At 55.4% G+C, this 20,430-nt stretch overlaps 1 protein-coding gene across 7 annotated transcripts in view; it reads left to right on the top strand.

Moving 5' to 3' along the window:
* AGAP1 (ArfGAP with GTPase domain, ankyrin repeat and PH domain 1) overlaps positions 1 to 20,430 on the top strand; it is a 549,180-nt gene that overhangs the window by 106,200 nt on the left and 422,550 nt on the right. Inside the window, exon 1 of one of the 7 annotated variants that reach the window (XM_058700455.1) lies at positions 3,095 to 3,307. The exons of the other annotated variants lie outside the window; for them this stretch is intronic. The gene's annotated coding sequence lies outside the window, so the exon portion shown is untranslated. Of the gene's footprint in view, positions 1 to 3,094; positions 3,308 to 20,430 lie in introns of those variants that run through there. 7 annotated transcript variants of the gene reach the window in all.

Genomic DNA, 20,430 nt, shown 5'->3' with positions numbered 1-20,430 from the left:
ACCCCTGCTCTGCCAAGCCATACATCATTTTGGGGCACCTGGCCGGTTCTTGGCAGTTTACGCCCTGATCTATCCAGTTTAATTGGCTTCCTGCAGCACGTTTTCTTTTCTAACTGAAGTTCCTGTAGACCCATTTTACATCGATGCAGAAATTTTGGGGCACGGTTCAGGCACAAGTTAACAAGGTTCAGGGAAGGATTTACAGACTACAGGGGCTTTAATTATTTTTTCCTTGTTTCCATGAATAAGATCGATTATTAAGGTCGTATTTAGGCAATGTTCCCTAAGTTGGAAGACTTAATTTTAATCGTGCCTATTATTAATAAGCTCTGGATAGTAGTATTTAAATTTTATCAAGCTGTGGTTAAATGGCTTGTGTAATCTCACTTAATATTCACCAAAAACAAAAACATAACCTGGGGGGAGGGGTGTGGTGAATATATTAGAACAATGAATGGCTCCCAAGGACACCACATCCTAATCCTGCGAGTATGTGACCTCAATCCTGTAAAAAGGATTTTGTAGATGTAGCTAAATTAAGGCTGTTTGGAGGGGAGGTTAGCCTGCGGGATCCGGGTGGGCCCACTGTCATCACAGGGGTCTTTGTAAGAGGGAGGCCTGAGGGTCAGGGTCCCCCGGAGGAGATGTGGGCGGAGTCAGGAGCCAGGGAATAGGGGCTCCTTCTCTAGGAGCTGGAGAAGATGAGGAAGTGGATTCTCCCCCAGAACCTCCGGAAGGAACACAGTCCCGTGGACACGTTGATATTAGCCACATCTGATTTTAGGTGTGAGATACGAAGGCTCTGCGTTCTAAGCGATTCGTAGGTGGTAATTTCTTTACAGCAGCAGCAGGAAACTGACGGGGTGCAGGGACTTACCACCAGGCACCTTGCTCACTGTCACCTTGGCCCATGTCCCTTGTCAGCGTTCAGATGCGGGCGATTCCTTCTGCTCTGCCTCACCCTGTGCCGCTTTGTCCGGGACGCGTGCCCTCGGTGCCGGTCTCGGTGCCCTCCGGGCCCTTCTGATGCGGGCTGGCCGCCTGTGACGTCTCCAGCAGAACAGTGTTGTCCCCCCCGTGGGGGGCGCTGCCTTCTTGGGGCCTCTGCAGCGCCCGCCCTTGGCTCCTTGGAGCCCTCCTCCATCACACCCGCCGCCCTGCCCTGCCTGTGCCCAGATTCCTCACCTCCTTAGGCACCAGCTCTCTCGCCCTGGCCCTGGGCAGCATCACTGCCCGGTGGGTCGCTGCTGGTCTTCTGGCCACTGCTCCTGCCCTCCCTGACGCTTGGCTTCGCGCAGCAGCCAGGGGAGCCCTCGAAGCCCAAGTCAGGGCGTGACCCCCTCCGACCAGAACCTCCCCCTGGCTTTCCAGGCCCGATACAGCCCTCTGGCTCCCCTGGCGCTCGCCTCCTGTCCCCTCCATGCGCCACAGTAGCTCTTCTGCCCATCAGTGTCTTGGTCTGCCTTCCTCTTCCCGGACGGCCTTCCCCCAGTGTCCTTGGGGCGCAGCCCCCACTGTTTTCAGCCTTTACTCAGGTGTCACTGGAGAAACCTCCTGGGTGACCACCCCCACCAAAGCCCTGCTCCCTTCCCCTGCCTCACGCTTCACCATGCAACACAGCCCCAGGCACACGGTGCTCCTTTCTTTCCCTGCTGTGGATGGAGTATGAGATCAGGAGGGCTGGTCAGTGCCCAGTGTGTCCCCACCACTAAGGCGGGGGTCCAGCCCCTAGTAGGTGCCGTATCCGTGGTTGTCCCCAGCACGAAAGGGGGGGGTCCCCCCAGCAGGTGCCGTATCTGTTTGTTCCCAGCATGGAGGTGGGGGTCCAGCCCCTAGCAGGTGCCGTATCCGTGGTTGTCCCCAGCACGAAGGGGGGGTCCCCCCAGCAGGTGCCGTATCTGTTTGTTCCCAGCATGGAGGTGGGGGTCCAGCCCCTAGCAGGTGCCGTCTCCGTGTTTGCTAGGGATGCAGGTGAGTGAATCTTGCACAGCTCCGTTTTCCTCTCAGTTGTGGGCGGATCTTGAGCCACAGCACCTGTGCTTTCGTTGGTGATGGGGGTTGGCACCCCCTCCTCACTGCTGGGAAGGTGATGAAGTCTGGGGGTCGTTGTGACTTCTGGAGCCAGGGGGCCCCGTTTGGATCTTGGCTCTACTCCCAGATGGGCTGGGTGACTCTCAGTCTCCTCATCTGCTAGTGACACTGGCAGGTTATAGTCCCGCCTTCTCAGAGCAGGTGCGCCGGTTAAGTGACATGGGCGCGTAGAGCAGTGGGTGCAAACCACCACTGTGGTCTTTCTCGCCATCCTTACCTTGGGCACCCCAAGTTCTTGCGTCTGCATCAAGGGATGCCATCCAGCTCCTTAGGGGTCCGTCATGTCTCTGGTGTGGTTCCCCTGGAAATGGGGAAGGATCCCCTACCCTTTGTGCTTTGGAGGCTTCTCTGACTTAAATGTCAGTGACCCCACTGGTCGCTCCGATAGGAGGATGAGTCATTCCCCGTGTCCGTGCTTATTTCCTGTGTTAGAAATTGGACGGCCTGCTCTTGGCACGGGTTTATATCCCGAGTATTTGAAGACAGAGGAACTGTAGCTGTTACTTTTGACGTGTTCCCGGTGCAGTAGGAGGGAGCACGATTATGCCCCCGGGGGCAGCTGTTGATGTCCAGGCTCCATGTGGGACAGGGTGCTGCTCAGGTGGCCATCCACGCCTAGGAATGGTGGCCTGCTTTCTGGACGTTTCCTGTTGCCTCTTATGGACTCGGCCCCTTTTCTTGCAGCAGAAACGCAAATATGCATTCTATCTAGTGTTTGGCCTGCTGCTGTCCGTCGTTAAATCCTGTTTACTGGTTCAGAATGCCTCGACCTTCCCTTGATGTGTGGCGAATAGGTTACACGCAGACAGCTGTCCAATGGGATGACACATTCTTGGTTGCTTTGGTTTGGTTTTTTTGGCTGCCCCAAAATAAGTTTTAGTAAAATAGTTCAGGTTAACAGCTGATGGTTCTCTTCGAGTTCTTCCCAGCTTTGAGAAAAGAACTTTCCAGAATGGTCCGTGCCTGCTGGCCACCCTAGCTCTCCTGCTGGCTTTATAGAGTGTTGGTTGTGGTTTAGCCTGTCAGCAGGTTCCGGAACGAGCTAATGAACTCTCTCTTACACTGTCCGGCCAGTCAGTGGCCGGTGGTATCTTCTTCCTCCAGAGTCACCTTAGCTTCGCGAGACAGGCGCTGCCCTGTCATCTGTGTGCCCACACGTGCCCGGGGTGGCGAACGGAGACTAAACCTTGTCCCTGGACTCATTCTGCAGAGCCAGGTAAGCATGATCTAGACCTTGTCCCTGGACTTGCTCCGCAGAGCCAGGGAAGCATGATCTAAAGATAGGCGTTGGAGAGGACAGTGTTGGCCTTGCTGTGCTTTTTCTGTAACTGAATTCTGGTAGGTCTAGTTGCTCCTGTTCACGGACTCCCCAAAGTCAACCCCTCGGTCAGTGTCCGTTTTGAAAACCAGACCTCTAACCCTGGGAGCCCGGCCGGGACAGAAGCAGGTGGTTCTGTGGCCACTCACACCGGTCTTAGGAGTCAGTTGGACCCTAATGTTTATTGAGCACTTAGGGGCCAGTCTGTTCTTACCACTCAGTCACGTACCCCACCCCTGTCGTACGGCAAGTTTTTGGGAAATGCGTGTCTCTCGCACGTCATGCGCACCGGGCAGTCGTTGTAGGAAGTAAATCGCGATGCTTGTGGTCTCCCCTGCCGGTCAGCACTGCTTCAGGGGGTAGGGGACGTGGGAAGGTGCGGGTCTTGGTGGGCTGGGACCCATGCTCCCGGCCTTCCCTGCCCGCACCCTGGAGGGAAGCGAGGGGGAGTAGGGAGGCAACATTAAGGCCCTCAGTTATTTGAGCGTATTCTAGGGTTGTGCTCATTTTCCGTTGATTGCCCTCGTTCAGAGGCCGCCATGGCTGATATTTTTACCTACCTGGGCCTTTCTTTTCCTTTGGGACTTCTGACAGAGCTGCAGAAACAGTGCATCCAAATGGAGGGACCGCTCAGGGGACGGATGCACGCTCTGTGGGCTGTGCACAGACAGATCTGCGGGTGGCAGCCTGTGGAGCAAGATTTGCTTTGCCTCATGCCAACTGGTGTCCACACTAGCAAAACATGTTTTGGAGACAGAAAATGAGCTAATTTGGAAATGGTGGGTTATTAGACTCCATTGGTTCTGCACGTGGCAGCTTTGAAAGTCACTGCTGCAAGTTTTCAGGGTGTGGTGAGCCGTCCTGGGCCGAGACCTGTGTCTTAGCCCCTTCCTCAGTGCCCTTTCTGTCCCCATCCCTGTGCCACTGGCCTCCACACTGGTGCCCATGGGCCCCCTGCAGGTATGTGGGCCTTCCAGCAAGGCTGGTCACAAGTGGAAGTCTAGGCTGCCGTGTTGTAGGCCTCTGAACTTACACTTCTGGAAGCCTCCCAATGACACATTTGGGGTGTATTTCTTGACTTTTGGCTTTTTAACCCCCCCCGCCCCCAACTTGAGACATTTTCTCTGAATGAATGACACATCTCTGCTTTCTGCCACCCTAGGTCGTTCCTTCCTATGCCAGATTTTTTTCTTTTTTTGAGTATTGTAGTGTTTTTTAATATCCGTGAGACGCTTAGTATTTGTAATATGGCAAAAGGTCGTATTTAATAAGGTATAGCCCCCAAGAGGAAAATTTTGTTTCCGTTTTGAAGATGATTCCAAAGCAGGCTGCCTCATGGATAAGTTAGATCACACCGAGTGTGTCCATAAGCAGGGCCTTGGGGGAAATCTCTCACCACTAATTACTAACAGAAGAACCCCGAAATAGGGCCGGCCCACTCCGGAGAGCGTGGCCAAACATTAGCTCTGCAGCCTGCGTCCCGAGTGACATTTTGCTGAGAGGAAACTTTAACTGAGCGAGCTTTATATCCTAACTTTTGAAAGCGTTGAATGATTCCAGTACTCAAGTCCAGAGAGGAGACCAGGATGGGTGTTACCATGCAGCTCCCTGATTTAAAAGTTTGCCTCGTTTGCTTTCTCTGTAGAGGGTATGTGTGTGTTTATGCTTTGGTTTTTTTTCCTTAGGTTATTTATTTTGAGAGAGGAAGAGAGACAGCACGAGCAGGGGAGGGGCAGAGAGAGAGGGAGGGGGAGAGAGAGAATCCCAAGCGGACGCTGCACTTTCAGCCCAGAGCCCAGTGCGGGGCTCGAACTCACGAACTGTGAGATCATGACCTGCGCCGAGATCAAGAGTCGGTTCCTCAACTGACTGAGCCACCAGGCGCCCCTGTGTTTATGTTTCTGAAAGAAAGAGCCGTGGACCCACTGGGGGGCCCATCCCTGCTCCCCTTCGCCATTGAAGACGGCCGTGCCTTTACCACCATCTGTGCCTCTCTGAACTGTGATGTGTGTGTCGTCACACGGTGTCTGGCATTCTGTGTGTACCAGGGGCAAGAACCTGCATGCTGAAGATACCCTTGTGCAGTTTGAATGGAAAACGGTGTGTTTTTCATTTTACCTGCTGTAGAATATTCCATTTAGAATTTTACTTATTTCAGAGTTCAATGTATCTCTTTAAAGACTCACGAAATTTTATTTTCCGTGTTTATTTTTTTTATTTTTTATTAAAAAAAATTTTTTTTTAACGTTTATTTATTTTTGAGACAGAGAGAGACAGAGCATGAACGGGGGTGGGTCAGAGAGAGGGAGACACAGAATCCGAAACAAGCTCCAGGCTCCGAGCTGTCAGCACAGAACCCGATGCAGGGCTTGAACTCACGGACCGTGAGATCATGACCTGAGCCGAAGTCGGCCGCTCAACCGACTGAGCCACCCAGGCGCCCCTATTTTCCGTGTTTAAAAACATTTTCCTGCCGCGTATGCGCCTGCCTGCGTTAGACTTGTGCTAAGTGCTTGCGTACGTGTGCGGAGGGGGCCGAGGGGGACCCGCGTCCTGCCCAGGGATGAGTTTGTAGCCTCTCAGACCGTTGTGGGTGTGTTTGATGGGAGGGCCCTCAGGATGGCTCCAGCCTCTGGGTAAGGGACTTGGGGTGCCGCTGTCTTCCTCCTCCCTAACCTTGAGGTCTCCGAATGTAGCAGGAAAGTGCACAGACCTGGGCTGCTTCCGGACGCCATCCAGACAGCCCAATCGCAGGCTTTGGGATCGAAACCTTCCTAGCAGCAGGGAGCGGAGGTGCTTGTGTGGCGATCTGAGTGCCCTGGGCGGTTGACAGCCTGGTGGGGGCAGCTGGAGGCAACCTGCAGGGGTCCCGGGCAGCTGGGGTCAGGGCTGGCTCTGCCTGGCTGGGAGAGAGGGGTATTCCTCCCTGTGGGGGGGAATCGTAGGCCTCATTGTCCAAAAGAGAGCGAAACTGTGCTGTGAAAAGGCACTGTGAGCAGCCCAACAAGATAGCAGTTTTCACGTTTACGAGTCACCGGGTTTTTAATTCGTTAAAAACATGACCTCGGAAGGGAATTACAGGATGACGGCGTAAATACGGGCGCGTGAGCGTTCGGACCGTCTTCGTGCCCCTTTCCAAATGCGCCGTTGGCTGTGACACTTTGTGCCAGGAGTGAGATGTGTGATCTGAAAGGTGATTTAGGACACTGTCACTGTTGGTAGGAGTGTGCACTGGCCGACCTGTCTGGAGGGGCACGTGACAACCTGTTTCAGAAATGTTCACACGTTTGATGTAGAAACTCCACATGGAGAAAGGCATAAAGCGAGGTCGAAGGTCAGCAGCGAGGGTGTCAGAAGAATGCACGGGGGTTAGTTGCTGCATTTTATGAGTGAAAACCTGGGAAAACGTAGATATTATCCCGGTTTCTGTCTTCGCTGAGCGGTGGGTGGAAATCACCGAATACAGTGTGTGTGTGCTCCCTGGGACGTTTGTTTGGTGGCTTAATGGGGAGACCCCAGGTGGGGCCTCCAGTGTCCCGGCTGGCACTTGGTGAGTGTGTGGCACGTGGGTTAATGCCATTATTTTTAAAAAACGCATTCTGTGTAGAGATCGCGAAGGACGTCCACCAGCCTGTGACTGGAGGTCACGGTAGGTTTTATGGATCACTTTTTCCCCTTCCACTTTTCTTTTTTGAGAGAGAGAAGGCATAAGTGAATGAGGGGCAGAGGGAGAGAGAGAGAGGGGACCCCACAAGTGGCAGAGAGGGAGAGAAGTGGGGCTCACCCAAAGTGGGGCTCGAGCTCACCCAGTGTGGGACTCGAACTCACGAACCGTGACATCATGACCTGAGCCGAAGTCCGATGCTTAACAACCGAGCAAGCCCTTATGGCCCTTAACGTTTTTCTTAAGTATATATCGCTTTCCTCAGTGACCTTGTATTACATATATAAATGAAGTTATTTACTTAGTACTTAGCGTGCACAAGCAGGGGAGGGGCAGAGAGAGGGAGAGAGAGAGAGAGAGAGAGAGAGAGAGAGAGAGAGAATCCCGACCCGGCCCCCCACTGTCAGCGCAGACCCCGACTCGGGGCTCAAACCTGTGAGCCGTGAGATCATGACCTGAGCTGAAACCAGCAGTCGGACGCTTGACCGACTGAGCCACCTGGGCACCCCACGATTGAGGCTACTTAAAAAGGAGTAACGCGAGGCGCCTGGTGGGCTTGGTCCGGGAGGCCTGGGACTCTCGATCTCGGGGTCGCGAGAGCTCAAGCTCCCCCTGCGGCAGAGTTTAGTTAAGAAGGAGTTACTTGAATGGCACTCACAGCGTCTTCTCAAGGGGGCAAAGCACAGAGAGGCAACAGGTGCTGGCTCAGAGGGCAACAAGCACTGTCTGGACGGGACCTGGCTTCTCGGGCCGTGACGTCCTGTCCCACGCAACCTCTGAGCTGCTGTTGTAGCGGGAAGTACGTCAACACGTGGGCGCAGCCGCGTCTCAGTAAAGCCTTATTGACAGAAACACACGGTGGGTGGGATTTGGCCCCGGGGCCCTAGTTTTTGACCTGTGTCCTGACAGATTTAGTATTCGAAATCCAGCAAGACCTGTAGGCGTGTTGATTTGTTTTCAGTGTTCTCATAAACAAAACTTCAAACTGCGCACGCTGAAAAGAGGCCATGTGTGTTGTTATTTACATCGATGCTGTAGAAGCCCCTTTTTAGGAAGAGTATCCCGTCTCTCCTGTAAGGGGACCGGTCTTCCTTCTGATGTGTGGACAGCGGCCACTGGCCTGTTTGGGGTTCGTGGGTCGGGTGTGCTGATCTCGGTAGCCTCGGGGGCCCTCCGTCATGGGACCAAGTCCGGTTCTGCCTGTACACATTTTGGGGCACCCTCTGATGATTCCAGGACGGTCACAGTAGAATGCTCTGTCTCTGAGCTGTTCGCCACGCGTGTTGTGAGGGGACTCCGTAATGGGGTTCGTGTTTATTGCTGAGGGTGGATCCCCCGCACCCCGATTACTCTCAGTGGTTTGAATGTTATTTTTGAGTCCTGGCCAACCGGAGAGAGGGATGAAGTCAGAATAGAAAGGTATGTCCCAGAACCTCCTCAAGCGGAGGAGGAAGAGGGTCCCTGGTAGTGAACTTGGGAAGAGAACGGCACACTGGACAAGAAGGGGGTGAGCCGGGTGGGTACACCTCTCGTGGCCAAGCCCCTACTCACCTGCGGGTGAGTCTCCTCCGGTACCTGGGGGGCTGTATCTGGTGGGAGGAGAGGGGAGCACAGGAGCCTTGTAGTGAGTCGGCCCCCCACCCCGACCGTGCTGGGTGAGTTCTTTGGGGCGGAGGGAAGAAAGCACACAGGGAGGAGCCCCCTCCCGGGGGCTGGGCTGGGCCCGGAAAGGAGGAGCTCTGTGCCTGGACTCCTGGATGGACCTGGCAGAAGGGAAGGGGCCCAGTGACCTCCGAGGGCCGAGGGCCAGACGTCTGAGGGAAGAAGAAAGGAAGCACCGGGGGATGGGCTCTCGGGGGAGGCGCAGCGGGACCGGACTTGGGGAGCTGGGGGGACACAGGCTGCCGTGGCCGTGGCCAGACCCTCTAGACCAGGAGGAGGAGAATGGGACAGACGGGCAGGAGGGGCGTCTCCAGCGTGGGGCCAGGGGTCCAGCATGGTGACGGCTGTTAATAAGAACGTGAGTGGACTTCATGGACAGCAGCAAAAGACCATCACTTGGAGGCTCGATTGTACTGACACTTTATTAATCACCGCGTTGTCTTTTGAAGCAGATATTCCCCGTTTCGTCGTGTTACATGGAACAATTCATTGCACTTCTTTGTCCCGTTATGGTAGTAATATGTTAATATGGAACTTTAAATAGGGACCTGTAGAAAGGTTTTGTGGCGATTAAAACACATATTGAAAGAAAAGTTGGTGCAATTTCTCCTGACAATTTTTTCTGTATATTATTATCATTATTATTAAAAAAAAATTTTTTTCATGTTTAGTTATTTTTGAAGGAGAGAGAGACAGAGTGTGAGAAGGGAGGAGAGAGAGAGGGAGACACAGAATGTGAAGCAGGCTCCGGGCTCCGAGCTGTCAGCACAGAGCCCGATGGGGGGCTCGAACCCACGAACTGCGAGATCGTGACCTGAGCCGAAGTCGGATGCTCAATTGAGCCACCCAGGCACCCCATCATTATTATTATTGCTTTAAATTTTTATTTTCATTTTTGAGAGAGAGAGCGAGCGAGCATGAGCAGGGGAGGGGCAGAGAGCGAGGGGGACAGAGGATCCGAAGCTGGCTCTGCGCTGACATCAGCAAGCCCGACGCGGGGCTCGAACTCACGAGCCGCGGGATCGTGACCTGAGCCCAAGTCGGACGCTCAACCGACTGAGCCACCCGGGTGCCCCTGCACATTATGTTTTTTTGAAGATGTTTGAGAGCGGGTTTGGAGCCTGCCGGCACAGGTACTTTCCCTGTCACGTGGGGTCCCGCACATCCAAGCTCTCCGCACCCTGGATTTGGTGAGGAGCCAGTGGGACGCATCGCGCTTCAGTTTCCACGTGAAGTCCCCGCCGCGGTGCCTCCGGGCTCAGCCCCGGCTTGGGTCGGGGCGCATCTGTCTTCCATCCCAAGGCGACCACCTTCCCCTGCCGCCTCCATGGCAACGCCCTGCCCCGCCGCCTCTGTCGCATCCCTCCCCCTAATTATGTGACAGCGAGGCCCCCGCTCGGTGCCCGGGCCTGCATAATGCATGAATCCCCGCGACAGCCCGCGCAGCCTGAGCAAAACAAAGAGCCCGCCTCGGAGAGATGGGCAGATTGCGGAAACATATTGTGAACACATTCGCTGCTAACTGAGGATCGTGTCATAAAACGCGTCTCTGGCCTGTCAAAAAATATTTTGACAGGGCCTCCCGTCTAGCTCGTTCGTATGCAAATGTGCAGGCAGTGCCTGGATACCGGGGCCACGCTCCGGGCGCAATCCGCAGAGGGGGCGACCCACGTCGTCAGGGTTCACGCTCCTGCAGGTAAACACGCCCAGACCCTCTGCGTGTTTTCCTTCTGATGTGTAAGCAGCCAGCTTGATGATTCTAATGCTGTCGGATCCTGGGGCCGCAAGGGGGTTCCCTGAAGATTTGAAGGGTTGCTTCAGGGGAGTTTAACTGGGCAACGCACGCCTGGAGCCTGGCATGAGCGGCGGGGAGGGTGGACCGGGCAGGCTGCGGGAAATAGCCAGATGGAGGCTGGCCGGGGGGCTGCCCCACCAGGGCGCTGTCGGTCGAGAGGGGGCCTGTGCCCCAGGACCGAGCCCCGGGGTCCTGGTTGTTCCTGCCGTGGCTGGCTGGCGCCGCCTGCCAAAGGCCCGTGGGCTCAGGGGGCATCCTTCCTCGGGGTCGAGTCTCCCCCATGCTGCTTCCTCCAGGCAGTGATCCCGGGTTTAGGATAATCCAGTGCCAGTCTCCCTGAGCTGGCTTCTGTAGGAGCCTGGCCAAGGGACTTAACCCCTGTGCCATGGTGTCCTCAGCTGGACAAGGGTGGGGGGGCATCCATGAAACATGCTTGTGGAGAAAATTCGGCGAGCGAGACCTGGAAAGATGCTTGGACACGCGTGTGGTGCATGGAGACGCCGACAAAGTACAGGTTGTTGTTCGAACCAGCCCTGAGCTGGGTCTAGAATAGATAGATCTTCTCCTGCTGTTACCTGTGGCCGCTCCCTGGAGACTCCACTGGAGCTACTACCTGGCAGCCTCTGGTAAATCTCAGTACAAGAGAAAGGGTGGGGCCCTGTGCCCCACCCTTCCCCTTATTGGACCCAGGCAGTGACAGTCACATCGGAAGCGGAAGCGGGACGGGTCTGGGGTTTTGGAGCCTCCCGCCCACCTGGAGACTTCACTGATGGGAGAGAGAAATATTCGCCTCTTGTGAAGCCGCTGTTGTTTTGGGGTTTTCAGTCACGTGTGGCTAAATCCAGCTAATCCGCAAGCCGAGAATGTGAGAATGTGTTCTCCGCAGGACCCCGAGAGGTGAGCTGCCCCTGCAGGTAAACTAACAAACCGGCTCTCGGTCGGATCTTACCTCTGGAGCAGCGTTCCCAGGGGCGTGCCCAGCGGCCGGCCAGGCCAGGGGGAATTGTCAGGGCAGAGCCTGGGGGGGAATCTGGAGCCCCCAGGCTTCCCCCTGCCTATGCACGGAGCCCCCACTTTGTCTCAGTGCCGGCCACAGCCGTGTGAACTCTGCGTGTGCTCCCGGCTTTGGTGAGCGGGCCGGTCTGAAATCCACCTGGGGCTGGCCAGGACCATCTGCCCACGGCCACGGTTCACACGGCTTGCTTTCCGGGCTGGGATCGGGCAGGCACATACAGGTCGTGGCTGCAAGCGAGAACCTTCGGATGCTTCGGTTGTCTTGTTGAGCCTGCCTTCTCCCCGGGGATCCAGGCTCTGTTGTCTCTCCTCGGTTTAGGTGGTCGTGTTTGTCCTCCGAAACCACGCCAGCCAATGTCATCAGGAGACGTGCAAGCAGGCTGACCATCTGCTGTCTTCCTTTTGCGCTTGCCCGATGGCATGTTGGCGCGTGGAATATAAAACGTGCCCTGTAAGTCACCTTGATGTTCCTGTTTATTTATTTATTAAAAATTTTTTTTAAATGTCTATTTTATTTTTGAGAGAGAGAGAGAGAGAGAGAGAGTGAGAGAGAGAGAGACAGAGCATGAGCGCGGGAGGGGCAGAGAGAGAAGGAGACACAGAATCCGAAGCAGGCTCCGGGCTCCGAGCCTTCAGCACAGAGCCCGACGCGGGGCTCGAACCCACGGACCGTGAGATCATGACCTGAGCCGAAGTCAGCTGCTCAACCGTCTGAGCCCCCCAGGCACCCCTTGATGTTCCTCTTTAGATCGATAGTTGTTTTAGCAGAAGGTTCAGGTGCTTAGTGGCTAGAAAACGGAGGGAGCCACGTGGGAAGACCTGGCTGGCCCTGCCTGTGCCGGAGGGCGTCTCTGTTTCTTTAAGAACCGGAAGGAAGCCTCGTGCGAAGTCTTAGCCTCTCACTCTGGATGAGCTCCGCGGCCTTGAGTTCTGCTTTGCTTGAGCCCCTCCCCCAGAAGCTGCAGCCCGGTGCCCAGGTTTTCCCAAATCTGTGAGTGGGCGCACCCTTGCACTTGGCTGGACACTGACGGAAAGAGGCCGCTGTGGCTTTAAGACAGGTGGTGGGGCTTTCCCGTCAGTCATGTATCTCTGGATTTTCTTCTTTCCGTTCTGGTAATAATTTATCATGCGTGTTTGGAAATACCTGCTTGAGCTTGCATCGGTGCACTGCTCGATTCTGCTCTTGAGAGCTCTGGGTAGGGACAGGGTAACCATTTGTGTTTGATGCCCTGTCACCTCCGCCTCCTTAGGAGCCTTGACCACAGCAGTGGCAACATCACCGCCGTGATTATACAGCCCGCGTGCGGTTCTGTTCAGAGCAGTAGAGAGCCCAGACGTTGGAAGGTCCCCTTACTTGGGACTGGGTCTCACTGGAGACCGTGCCTGTGGAGCTTCTCACGGGAGCCGGAGCCTGCACACTGTCCATCAGAGAGTTGGTGTCCCAGGCTGTGAACTCACCCACCCCTGACCCATTCTACCACCTGGTGCCGTGACGAGCTGTGTGCAAGGCACCGTGGGTCGGCAGAGGCCGCACCCTCCGGGGGGCTCGGGAAATCTTTCTGGAATGTTTGCAAACGTCAGCAAGCCCTTCCTTAGCGCCCCCACTCCGAGTGGGGCTTTTCTCCCAGATTTCTCCACGTTCCCACTGTAGTCGTGCAACCGAGAACAAGACTGCTGGGTTTTTATGTTGGTCACAATAATGCCCTCTTTTCGTGGTGTCGAGATGGTCTGAATTGTCGCCGATGGGGGCCACCTGTATGATCTCAAATCCGCGTGGGTTTCCCGTGACGCTTCCTCAGCTCCAGAACCAACTCTCCCTCGGAGGTGGGAACGTTTCTTCCCTGCCAGGGAAGCTTCTCCAACCTTCTGCCCCAGGACCTGGTGGTCAAGAGGCGCCTGACGTGTGAGTAACAGGTGTCCCGAGTTTGAGTCTTGACGTTGTAGCCCAGTCTCACGGCAGTGGTTGAGGCGTGACACCTTTCTGAGCCTCTCCCTCGTCTGCGAGGGGAATGAGAAAAAGTACCCCTAAACTCCTACCCCAAGTAATTTCAGGAAGGAAGTGGTATACTTCCGTGAACACACCGTGTTCACCACCAAGCTCCCCACACATGCAGGCAGTATTTCTTTTCTATTTCCCTTTCTCTTTTCCTCTGCTTGACGGGGTTTGCCTTTCCTCGTGCTTGGTAATAGACCCGCCTAGAAAAAAAGCTTGCCCTGTGTATTTGGTCGTCCTCAGGTGTGTAAGGTGGATTAACTCTTTCATCCGGCATTCAGAAGATTCCATCAACTGGATCAGTGACTCTCCTGGTGCAGGCAGCCACGGGGCCCTTTCCGGACTCTGCCCTTCCCTCCACGAAAGCTGTGCTGCTGGAGCCACTGTCCCCGGGGGACGTAGACTCTGGTGGGGACGGCTGAAGAATGTCATTCAGGGCGGGACGGTTTCCCTTTCTGTGCTCTAAGAGCTCATGTTCTGGAGAGCAGGCTTCTGAAGAATAAGGTTGGTCCTGAAATTGTCACCCACGTCAGCTGTAGTTTTCTTTCCTTCAGTGAGTGCGTTGAATCTTTGGGGCGTCTTTCTAGGACTTTGGCCCCATGGAGAGAAGGGGGTAGTGTCCCCCCTGCACCGTGCTTTTGGCGGTGACCGTACTAAAGGATCAACACCCCTCCCCCTGAGTTTCGGTGGGGTCACTGGGCTCAGAGAAGGAGTGGGAAGGGAAAGCTCGTTGATTGTGGACGCGGTCATGGCTGTGGGACGGGAAGTGGATGTCCGGTTGCGAGTCTGGGTGATGCTGGGGACGTAAGAGGGCTTGTCTGGAACCCTGCCGGCTCGGCGGTGGGTCAGCCTGACCGAACCCTCGTGTCGCCACTCGTTACGGGCTGAGTTGTGTCCCCGCGAACTCCATGTGTTGAAGCCGTGACCCCCGCTGCCTCAGAGTGTGATCTTGTTTGGAAGGGGCTCCGTCGTGGATGTAGCTAGTGAAGATGAGGCCTTACTGGAGTCGGGTGGGTCCTGAGAAAGGTGCTCTTACAGGAAGGTTGGAGATTTGCAGACAAACACGCAACCCCCCTCGGCCCCCCACTCCCTGTGTGATTCAGCCCCTTGTATGCGGCCGTTGTTTGGATATCAGCTCCTTTATCTGTACAGCGAGCATTAGTCTTGCTGACAGGGTTATAGGGTACCCAGCACCTCGTCGCATCTCAGGACGTCTCTCTTTTTAAGGGGAACGTGAAGGTAGGTGCTCTGGGCCAGAAGGCAGTACTTGTAGGCCTTTCCACACGGGAAGGTGAAGCAGTGCCACATTATAGAGGCGTGGCCACGAAAGGTAGGTGGCAACTGGCCATGTCCCATACTAGCCGTGTGGCCTGGCTGTGTGCCTCCTTGTTTCCTTGGGCCACAGTGTCCTTGGCTGTAAGATAGGAAGTTGGACTAGATGGCCACGTTCAGCCCTGAGATACTATGACCATGGGAAGGTGAATGTAGTGGTGTCGTGTCCCTAGGAATGGGAGCGCCTGGAGGTGCCTGTCTGAGTCTTGTCTGCCGCACTGCACGTAGTAGGTGTTCCACGCACAGTGGCTCAAACAGTGAAGGAGATTGGAGCGAGCTCCCAGAAAAAGTTGTGAAGAGCGTAAAGATAAACATCAGCGATGCTAATGTCTCTTTATTAAATTAAAACAAATTGCAAAACCGGTTGGTCTCTCAATTTTGTTAGTGAAATTAAAAATTAAGAAAAATCTTGGGGCACCTGGGTGGCTCCGTCGGTTACGCATCCAACTTTTTATCAGGTCGCGATCCCGGGTTCGTGGGTTCGAGCCCTGCGTCAGGCTCTGTGCTGACAGTGCTAAGCCTGCTTGGGATTCTCTCTCCCCCTCTCTCTCTGCCCCTCCCTCACCCCCACCCTCACAATAAATAAATAAACCTTAAAAAATAAAAAGCTTTGTATATACCCAGGTAAAGGATCGAACGGAAAAAACCTCACGGCATTAATAGTAGCCATCAATGAGCGGGGAGATTACAAGTCACTGGCGTTGCTTTCCAGGATTGGGGGAAGAATAAACCGTGTGATCATGTGTCTGGGAGTCAGATGAGTACCCTGGCTCCCCTATAGAGAACAGTCTGGGCGAAAGCGGAGACAGGAAGGAGGGGGAGACCGGCCGGGAGGTTTGTAATAATCCGGCAGACGGAGGAAGTTGGCCTAAAACATGGTTTCTCAACGTGGGCACGGGAGGCAGTTTGAACTGGATGATTTTTTTGTTTGTTTGGGGGGCTGACCTGTGCTCCCGAGGATGTTAGCAGGATCCCTGTCCTCTGGATCCAGCAGATGGGGGCAGCAGCCTCTTCACAGTTGTGACAGCCAACAGCATCTTCAGCGTCCCCTGTGGAGCAAAATGGCTTGTTGGGAACCACTGTCCTAAGATAGTAACAGTGGAGGTGAAGGAAGGAGGCCAATCTGGAGAGATTTGAGAGGGAGGTTGGAGGACCAGCACCCTTGCTCCTGGCCTGGGGCCACAGCGGTCGGCTGGGTTTGGCACAGGGAACAAAAGGGGGAAGTGAGGCTCAGGGCTGGACGGGGAACCGTGGCTCTCGGGTTCGGGGAGGGTCCGGTACGTGTTCTGCTGTGGCCATGCCATTGCTGGGTAGGAAGTCCCCGTGGGGGCGGCTGAGTGGGGGTTGTTTGGAAGGCTGTTTGGCCGGGCGCCCCCCCAAAGCTCAGATCTGAGCCAGAGCATTTGAAGGTTGTCTAGAGATCGAGAACAAGCCTTGGGGGTGGATGAACTCATCCAGGGTGATTGTGTAGCATGAGAAGTGGGCCTGAGACAGAACCCTGGAGAATCCCAGCGTTTCCAGGGCGGGCAGGGGACGGGGAGGCTGAGGCGGGAATCTGTTTCTCTGGCCAGAAGTGTTGCTCAGCGACCAGACCGCTGGACGGGGAGGCTGAGGCCCCCGGACAGACGTGGACACGTGGCGAGGTGACGTCATGTGTGGTGGGACCTGCCGCCCCCCCCCCCCCCCCCCATCTGCTCAGTACTCGCCGGCCTTGCATTTCTGGGCCTGTAGGAGGTGTGTTCTTTTGTTTGCAGAAGCAGCACAGAGAACCTCTCTCACTGTTGGGAAATAGAGTCTGGCCTGCGACGGCTCCGTCTGGAAAACCAAATGTCATGTGCTGTGCTCCCTGCTGCTGGGCCCTTCGTTGCAGCTTCTCAGAGCCGTGGAAAACACCTGAAGGGCAGGTTCCACTGTCCCAGGACTTTCTTTTGGGATGGTGGGCTGTTGACCTATTCAGGAACTGGTAACGTTGTCAGGAATGGACCGTTTCCCTTTTGGGAAATCGGCACGTTTGCCGCTGTGGTTCGTCCATTACGAACGAGGTTCGGGGGCCCACCATTGCTCAAAAAGCACTCACGGTTTTCCTGGACGTGAGGGTCTCCTCCGGTATTTGGTGTCCCCTTAGGGGAGGGGGTATCAGCCTCCAGAGCAACCTAATTCCGTTTCCCTGTCGGCAGACGCCCCAGCTCTCCTCCCCCCACCCCTGAGGCGTGCCCACACCATCACTCACTGGTGCCATCGGCCCCTGACGCAGGTGGCCGGTTGTGCACAGCCGTGTCGGGCTGGGATCCACTTGGCCGTCTTTGCTGGGTTCCCGGGTCACACATGGACGTTGCTGTGCCAGCCTGAGATGCTAACGTTTCCTGCCCTCTGCTTGATTCGGGCTGGCCCATCTCCCACGATCCTGGCTGCTTTATTGTGCAGTTACACAAGAGAAATGATTCCTAATGGCCATTATGGCTGCAGGCCAGAAGGGAAGGTGCTGTTCCTCCCCCCCCCCCCTCCTCCAGGAGTTCAGGGGTCGGAGAGGCTGGCCCGACACAGGCAGAAGGATTATCTTCCAGAAAAGGGACCAACTGTGTGTTACCTCCCAGATCACGAGTCCCCGTCTCAAAACCCAGAAGCAAGGAAATCCTAAAACTCCAAAGTACCATTTTCCCCACCCGTGTGGCCTGACAGGCTCAGCTTAATTAGAGGCCAGTAAGGAGTTGCCCTTCCTGGTCGGCTGCTGGCTGTTCTAGTCCATAAACAGCGAGGGTCTGTAATTAAGCTGTCTAATTGGGGACCACTGCAGGGGAAGCCGGGAGCCAGGCGGGCTCTGTTACCTGCCACTCTTTCTATCCCTTTGGCACCTTACGGGAATGTCTTGGGAGAAAATTCTGAAGACCTTGGCAGACCGACTCTTTGAACTTCCCTTTGGTAGTAAGCCTGCCTGAGAGGGTGAGGCAGGAGGCGATTCTTTCCTTTCCTCTGGAAGAACCGTCCAGAGTTTGGTGCACTGGGGGAGAAAAGTCCTCGTCTGTGTAGCTGGGGGTTGAGGCAGGTTATGGAGTGGCCCAGTCTACCCCTGCGTGTTCTCTGGCCTAATAACAACGTGTCCAGCCTGGCATTTTTGTAATGACCAGCCTGATGCCCGTGCCTACAATAGTGCTTTTTTCCTCTGGGATTTTAATTCAGGTTCTGATGGGAGGGTATTTCCCATAAATCAGCCGAAGCACACATCCCTGCCCACCAGCCAATTACAGAAATGCAGTCGGGCAGACCTACACATTACCCGAAACAACGTATAATGGCACTTTTGAACTTTAAAAAAATGCTCTCTAATCTTACAGTCAGGCGCAGGCGAATCAAACCATACACAAGCGTGTGTGTGTCCCCAAAACGTGGAGTTTTTTTTCTTCAGATGTGCCCTGGTTGTATTTTAGGGAAACTTGTAATTAGAAGAGAAATGGGGCGTGTGTGTGCAGAACGCCTGCCTTCTCATTCCAAAGCAGTCGTGCAGGTGGCACCTTGGTAAATGTCAGAAGGTCGGAGCTACCGAGCTGGCCTCGTCCGCGTTTCAGGGGGTGCGCCGTGCCACTCCTTGTCCCCCACCGGACTGCCTGCCGCTTAGTGGCCCCCCGAGAACTCCCTGTGCTCTGTCCAAAGGCTTCGCTGTCCTCCCTCCTGCTTTGAGTGACGTCGTCTTCTAAACGCAAAAAGTACACATTTTCTTTTGCACACGGCGTTATTGCTGCCCTGTTACCACAGTACAGGAAACGATCAGCGAAGAAGATTCTCCCCAGCCTGATTTACCTGTGCTCCTCTCCCCACGCCGTCCTCCAGCCTGGTTCCTCTGCGTGCGGACGTGACCTTAGCGTGGCCCCGCTTGGCCGTGCTGACAGGTGTTCTGCTGCACAACCGAGCCTTCAGGATCATCCCCTTCATGTGGCCCAGGGTCCCCTGGACCGTACCTGTGCCCCTGCTTCTGTCTCCCTCTCCTTTCCACGAGCCTTAGGCCTTTCCCTACCGACCGGCCGTTTCTGTGCTGTGTTCTCACTCAGCATGCGGTCCCGAAGTGGGTCCCGGGGGGGTCTGCGTGCTCCTGTGTTTCCGCGTTGCTTCCCCGAGGGTCCCAGAGCATCCCTGTTCGTGGTCTCAGCAAGTCAGCTCAGCCACCCCTGCACCAGGGAACCCTCTCCTAAGACCGGCTGGCCCCTTGCAGGTGAGGGGGGGGGGGCAGGTTTCCCCTTGCAAGGTTTCCTCACCTTCCAGGTGGGGGGGGGGGGTGTGCGTTTCTTTCTTCCCTGCAGTTTGGGGGCATTTGGTGGGGAGGATTTACCAAGAACCATGTGGCTGGGGCCTTCTGCCTTCCGCACGCACCCTCCTGGGGCGGCGACCACGGACATTGGCGGGAAGAGAGTTTTCCTGACCGAGGAAAGCCTGGCCTGCAGGTGGTGAGAGCCTTTTGCGTTTACCTGGAGGGAGCAAGCCAAGTCCTCCGGGAGAGCCTTCCCACAGCGGGGCATGCGCCTGGGGATTCGGGCTTGGGTCAGCCAGGATTTAGTGCACCGTCGTGCTTGAACTTGTCCTTCCTGCCCTCCGTGTGTCCCAGCGGCTGTCGGCAAAGGCATCCACGGGGGACAGCTGTCCAAAGACAGGCCCACCCGTGACCTCCGCTTGGCTGATGTGCCGGGAGGTGCATCATTGCGGCTCCCGCAGCCAAGGTCCTTTGGCCTCAGGAAGTCACGGGGTGGAGGGCCGTGTTTGTGAGGAAGCACAGACGGAACGCTTGGTTTTCAAAGGAAGAAAATGCGACTCGAGGAGCAGTTTGGCTTTGCAGCAGATTCCCTCAGGAGGGCTGGGAAAGTTCTCCGTGACCGTCTTCTTCCTGTGCCTTCACGCTGCGGGGGAGGAAACCGAGGCCCAGGGAGAGGGTGCCCGTGACCCCGGGGTTCTTGGAGAGCGTAAAGGACGTTAATGCTTTCCTCTGAATGGTCTTTTTCTTTTTTTTCTTTTCTCATGCTTATTATTTTGAGAGAGAGGGAGAGAGAGAGTGTATGCACACTAGCAGGGGAGGGGTGGAGAGAGAGAATCCCAAGCAGACTTCTCGCTGTCAGCACAGAGTCCCGACGTGGGGCTTGATCCCACGAAGCGTGAGATCATGGCCTGAGCCAAAACGAGAGTCAGATGCTCAGCTCACCCAGCCACCCAGGCGCTCCTCCCTAATTGTCTTCTAAAATGTGTTTCGTCCTTCAAGAGTGATCATAGTGCCATGGAAGAAAGGGAAGAAACTAACTGTTTGATGTAAGGGAAATCTGCCTGTTTGGTGTTACAAGCACATCTTTACTGGGGAGTCCCTAGGGATTTACCTTGCCTGTCTGCAGGGGCCCTGGGGGTCAGGTTATCTACCTTGTGGGTCAGCGTGAGCGCGATCCTGTTTCCCTGACTTCGGATGGGAAGCCAGGGACCGGGAAGCGTGCCGTTGGAGCGTAACTTAGAGACAGACTTACCTTCCCCATCATACTGTCTCTTGAAGCGGGTCCCCGATGTCTGAGCCAACAGGCACATTTGGCTCTTCT

The sequence above is a fragment of the Neofelis nebulosa genome, chromosome 2 (assembly GCF_028018385.1).
Source record: "Neofelis nebulosa isolate mNeoNeb1 chromosome 2, mNeoNeb1.pri, whole genome shotgun sequence".
Lineage (NCBI taxonomy): Eukaryota > Metazoa > Chordata > Mammalia > Carnivora > Felidae > Neofelis > Neofelis nebulosa.
Note: the sequence above shows the minus strand (reverse complement) of the source record. Positions and strands in the feature narration are given on the sequence as shown.